General features: G+C 45.9%; 1 non-coding gene across 1 annotated transcript; it reads right to left on the reverse strand.

Annotated features, from left to right (window-relative positions):
• Nucleotides 1-5527: 5527 nt before the first annotated feature.
• On the reverse strand, nt 5528-5634 carry LOC144829863 (U6 spliceosomal RNA). Its single transcript, XR_013610855.1, has one exon. It is a non-coding gene; the product is annotated as a U6 spliceosomal RNA (small nuclear RNA).
• Nucleotides 5635-6040: the final 406 nt, after the last annotated feature.

The raw sequence follows: 6040 nt of genomic DNA on the forward strand, positions 1-6040 counted from the left end.
ATTGAAGATAACCAGGTAGGTCGAACCGGGCTGGACAGAAGCCTCTATTTAGGATCAGAACCTGAAAAAAGACATAGAGCCGTAATACACATTCTTTGTGTGTAGAAAAGATCAATAAACAGGAGGGGTAAAAACAAGGAACAGTAATAAATAAAATACAATATGCAATTAGCAATAATCAATAACAAGGTAGCACTTGCAAAATGCAGAAAGACGGTGGGATAATCCTCGCCTCCGTGTCCTTTATAGAATTGAAAATTCTTGTCACGTATGTTCGCAAATTTAGAATTCTATGTCAGGACCGGAGGCTCCGATTATGCTTGTTTAAAGCTGATCCACCACAACAGAAGCAATATGTGCAATTGGTTTATAATAAAAAGTTTGAAACACAGAATCAGACGACCAATCAGCGGACTTCATGATGTCGATTAAAGTCACTCCCATAGAAAAAGCTTTAAAAGCCATAGCCCCACGTGCTCAATGTGCACCAAAGATAGAAACATCAATACCAGCCTCAGTCATGAGACATCTGCCCCAACGGGCCAACGTAGCTGGGGTCACAGGACGAAAAGGCTTCTGTAGAGCAATTAACAATTGGCCTTGCAAATCCTGACGAAAAGGAGCAGTACTCACCTCATAATCCTTAACACATTAAACTACGAAAAGTTTTGGATTATTGGGAAAAGATGGATAGGTAACAGAAGACATATTACACTTAGTGCATCTGGAAATAGCAAAAGTAACACCCTCAGGCGTGAAACTGCGACCTGCCAGGTCCAGTGCACGAACATCAGAAACGCGTTTGCATGATACAAGACACAATAACATAGTCAATTTCGCTGAAAGTTGCTTGCGGTATAAAGAAGAATTGGAAGGCCAGGTCTCCAAGAATCGCAAAACAATGGAAACATCCCATAAGGCAACGTATTTTGGACAAGGTGGCTTCACCAGTTGAATACCCTTAAGCAATTTAGAAATCAAAGGATGTTCTCCAGCAGGCTTGCTATCAATATTGATATGCCCTGTGGAAATAGCCAAACGGAAATTATTAACCGTTCGATAAGCAAGACCGGACGAGGAGAGAGAAGCCAGAAAATTAACAATCAGAGAGACATCCGCCGAAGCGGGATCCACCTCCTGTTAAGCACACCAACCACACCATTGTTTCCAAGCCCCTGCATAATGTTTGTGTGTGTTGGGTGACCAAGCCTCGCTGATAAATCTGGTAGCGTCTCGCGAAAGGCCTGGGACTTGCCAGCGATCCCCGAAATTCGCTATGCAACTAGGAGAAGATGGCCTGACTCGATCAGGAGATGCGGATTGCCTAGAGGGTCCAGCAAGAGATTCCACCGCTGGGGAAGAAGGAGCGGCACTGCACAACTCATTTCCAGGAGAACTGGGAACCAAGCTTGAGCCCTCCACAGAGGAGTGATCAGAATCAGCTCCGACTGATAATGCTTTGTGCGAGCCAGGACCCTGGGAATCATCATAAACGGGGGAAAGGCATAACACAGGAGCGGTGGCCAGGTTTGCAGAAATGCATCCGTGGCCAGGGCTTCCGGATCTGGTCGCCAGCGGAAAAACAGGGGAAGCTGAGCGTTGAGACAAGATGCAAACAGATCGATCTGACATCGACCCCAAACACGGGATAGAGAGCGGAACACTCAAGGGTGAAGCCTCCAATCGCTGAAATCCCGTAGATGTTGCGAGTTCCAGTCCGCAATCAGAATGCTGTGACCGGGAAGATACTCTGCAATAACTGTGATCTTCCTCTGAAGACAAAAGTGCCAAAAATCCTTGGCGATTTCCGCCAAAATCCTGGACTTCTTCCCGCCCAACTTGTTGACATACTGAACTGCATTGTCCATGCGGAGAAGTATGCAACAATTGGTCTGGCGTGGAGATAAACAACGGATCGCAAAAGACCCCGCTAGTAGTTCCAGACAATTTATATAGAGAGAAAACTCCTCCTGAGACCACTGACCTCCTGTCGACAACGGACCGCAACGGACTCCCCAGCCCCACAGACGGGCATCGGACTCTATCACCACCTCCGGGGATGCTCCGAACAGGGCGCGCCCATTCCAGGATTCCATGTGCTCCAACCAACATAGCATCTCCCACCTCGCTTCCTCTGAAAGAGGGACCAGATCTGAATAGCGAAGGCCTTTCTGGAGATGACGGATCTTTAAACGTTGAAACGCCCGGTAATGAAGAGGGCCCGGGAAAATTGCCTGCATCAAGGAAGCTAAGAGACCGACAATCCGAGCTATAGACCTCAACGACACACTCTGTTTGGATACAACTAAATTCAACTCCCTCTTGATGGAACAAATCTTCTGATTGGGCAAGAGGAGTTGACAAGAGAGGGGATTGACCTGGAAATCCAGAAATTCTATTGACTGAGAAGGAAGGAAGACCGATTTCTGAGGGTTTACCAGAAAACCCAGAGATTGTAAAAGAGTGATGGAACATTCCAAGTGCGTCATTAACCTTCGAGGGCAATCTGCCATGATCAGAATGTCGTCCAGATAGATAATTAGACGAACTCCCCTGGCTCGCAAGGATTCTACGACGGGCCTCAGAAGCTTCGTGAAGCACCAAGGTGCTGACGAGAGGCCGAACGGGAGAACCTTGTACTCGAACCAACTCCCCTGCCATTGGAATTGCAGGAACCGACGATGAGGACCGTAAATGGGAATCGACAAATAAGCATCTTTCAGATCGAGACGGACCATCCAGTCCCCTTCCCGAAGAAGATCCCTCAAAAGATAAATGCCTTCCATCTTGAAGTGACGATAAACCACCCCTCCTTTGAAATCTTTGAGATTGAGTACCAACCGGGGCGCACGTCCTTTTTTCTGGACCAGGAAAACTGTGCTCGCGAAGCCCCGAGGATGGCGGGAAGTTTGAAGAATGGCCCCTTTTCGCAGAAGGGAATCGATTTCCGCTGAAAAAAACTCTTGTTCTTGAAGGAGAAAACCAGGGGAGTAGGCGGGTGGGTCTGATGTTTGGAATGTTAGAACTCTATCCTGTAACCCTGGACAGTCTCTAACACCCATGCATCGCTGGAGGTCAGATGCCAATTTGGTAGAAGAAATGGAATCCTGCCCCCTAATACAACTTCCGAAGCCGGAATCAACCTCACCTGAAGTGTTGAAATCATGATGCCCTCCTTGGGTACCGCCGTAGCGTCCTTTTTTGTATTGACCTCTGCCCTTACGAGAGGGATAGAAGGAGGCTCTGTTATTGTAGCCGGAGTCTTGTCCTCCACCACGTTGCGACTGGAATCCACGTTGGGCATTCTGGTTGGACCCGCGGCCGAACGATAGTCCCCTGTATCGTCCGGCCCTTGCAAAAACCAGGCAAAAGGTTCGCCGAAGGGACGCTTGAGCCTTATCCAGCCCACTAAAGGTTGCAACAAATTTTGTCAATTCCTTCAGGAATGGCTGGCCAAACAACAAGCCCTGAGCCAATGGGCCGGATTCGGATGAGGACAGTTCCGCTAGTTTGGGATCCAATTTAAGTAAAATGGAGTGGCGACGCTCGCAGGACATTGCGCAATTGGCATTCCCTAATTGACAAATAGCCCTCTGTGACCATTCAATTAAATCATCTGGATGCACAACAGATGACGATTCCTTGGCCTGAAAACCCAGGTCCAAGATCTTCGTAAGAGGACCCAGCAGATCCAACAATTTATCTTGGCAGGAACGCCACACCCTGTCAATGCCCTTTTTTGGGTCCTTAGCATACTTTTTAAGGTATGTCACCATAGCAGGGTCCACCTCCGGAGTGTCGGCCAACTTGTCAGCCAAGTCAGGACGTGGATACTCAGACCGAAGACGAGCTCTAACATCTTTCTCAAATGGCTGACGAATATGTGCTTGAACATATTCAGCCACGGCTGGGGACGGAAGCCAAGAGGAAGAGTTTGGATGAACGATATCAGATGGCTCGAATGTGAGAAGTTGAGGATGAGTTGGTGCATCAACATAATGCTCTTTGCGAGCTTTCTTCGAAGGTGGAGGACCATCCTGGTCTGAAGACGAAGTTGAATGTGTCTCATCAGTATCCGTCTGCTGAGCGTGCGACACTGAAGCCTCCTTGGAGGATTAACTAGCAGAATGGTCACTGGATAAAGTCTTTGCCAATTTCTGAAAATCAGATTTATGGAGATTGCTGGGAGATTTAGATGAAGAGGCACGACCTGAAGAGAAAGGCAACCAGCCCTGTTGTAGTGCGTAGTTAGAGAGATGGCGCTTTAAGGGAGCAATTGTGCAAACAAGCGCTTTATTGACAGAATGTTGAACTCCTTGGTCCAAAGCCTCAACTAAGTCCTGCTCCATGGAGCCAGAGGCGTCATCATCATAATAAAAATCATCCTCCTCATAATAATTTTCCATAATTACACAAAGTGTAATAAACACTGCCCACAGAGGAGAAATAAATGAAATTGCCAAAAGCTAAATTCAGGGGGAGTGACCAACCCCAAAGCAAGCCAATTGAATACAGGCAGAAGCCTGCTGAATAAACAAATAAAAAGTGGAGGGAGTCCTTGCCAATAAATGAGCCACTTCAGGCAAAGCCTATGAAGATTATACAGCCCAAAGTAATTTGTTTGAAATTTGGGCATAAATGGGGACCAAAATTTCTGGCAATGGGCATGAGCTGATGAAAAACGCTGCTTCGGCGTCAGAGCTCCGTGTGAGAACAGAAGTAAACAAATTAAATGGCCGCCGCGCATGCGCGGTAATGCGCGTCGACAAATACAGAAAAGAGAAGCACTCGCGCACGGCGCGTGAGCCTCTCTGTCCCCAAACTCCCGTTCCACCAAGCAAAAGAGGCAACGAAAAACGTAAGACAAAGCACCGAATGAAAGTAAGGAGCGCCAAAATAACAAAGGAAGCGCCGGGCTGACACAGAATACACAGCGGTAATGCGCGAGCAAAGCGCGAATACAAGCGGCAATAGCAGTAAGCGCTTAAGGCATAAACAATGTCAACAAAACAGTCAGCAAAGCAGTAACGATGGAAATGCACTTAACTGGCTGCGGAGCAGCAAAGAAAGAGGATTTGGTATTCTCTCTAGGGCGTTTTATACTAGTTACTCTATGATCTGTCATGTGATACCCTAAGTACTCATGGGCATTGTAGTATTGTTTTTTCCTACTGTTTTCTAATTGGCTGCTGAGCATTTCTAATAGAAATGAGAAAGCATAATCGGAACCTCCAGTCCTGACATAGAATACAGCACTCTACACCTTAGTTTGTCTATTGTGGTCTATGAACAGCTAGCAATGAGAACATGAACATTAAAAAAAAAATCACATCATAATGATGTAGTTAATATACATTTTGGATTATCGAAACACACATTATCAGTTGTGTCGAAATTATGTTGGTTTTACAGTAACACGTCGATGTTAATATCATTAAATACAATTTAAAAAATGTAAGTAAATTAGAGTAATAACAAACAAGAATGTATACTGGGTTTCCATTGTAGATAAAAGATCATCAAAAGGCAAAATATGGAACGCTTCACGAATTTGCGTGTCATCCTTGCGCAGGGGCCATGCTAATCTTCTCTGTATCGTTCCAATTTTAGTATATGTGCTGCCGAAGCAAGCACAATCAAAGATCGGAGCCAGTTTGAATATAAAGGCTAAATATCAGACTACTTCAAAGTTAGAGTGCGCTGGTAAAATGAGATCTTGTCGTTTAAACCCTTCGCGTGTGCCACTTTTCACAATATAGTCCCTTTGATTCAGGAAAAAAAACGTGCTGTAAAAATGTTTGCCGTTCCAATATATGAAAACCGAAGAGCATCATGGATATGCAAATCAGGCGTATGACGTCTTCTACGTGCTGGACGTTCTTTAGGTGCATACATTTAATAGACACGGAGAAAGGACTAGTACCAGAGGAGGAAGTGTTAGTAAAATAGAGGCATCTGGTAAATAGACGTGCTCGGGCTGAGCCTGACCATAACCAAAACAACACGAACCTTCGTTTTTCCACCGTTAGTCTTGGTTTGA

Source organism: Lissotriton helveticus, chromosome 4_1 (genome assembly GCF_964261635.1).
Source record: "Lissotriton helveticus chromosome 4_1, aLisHel1.1, whole genome shotgun sequence".
NCBI lineage: Eukaryota > Metazoa > Chordata > Amphibia > Caudata > Salamandridae > Lissotriton > Lissotriton helveticus.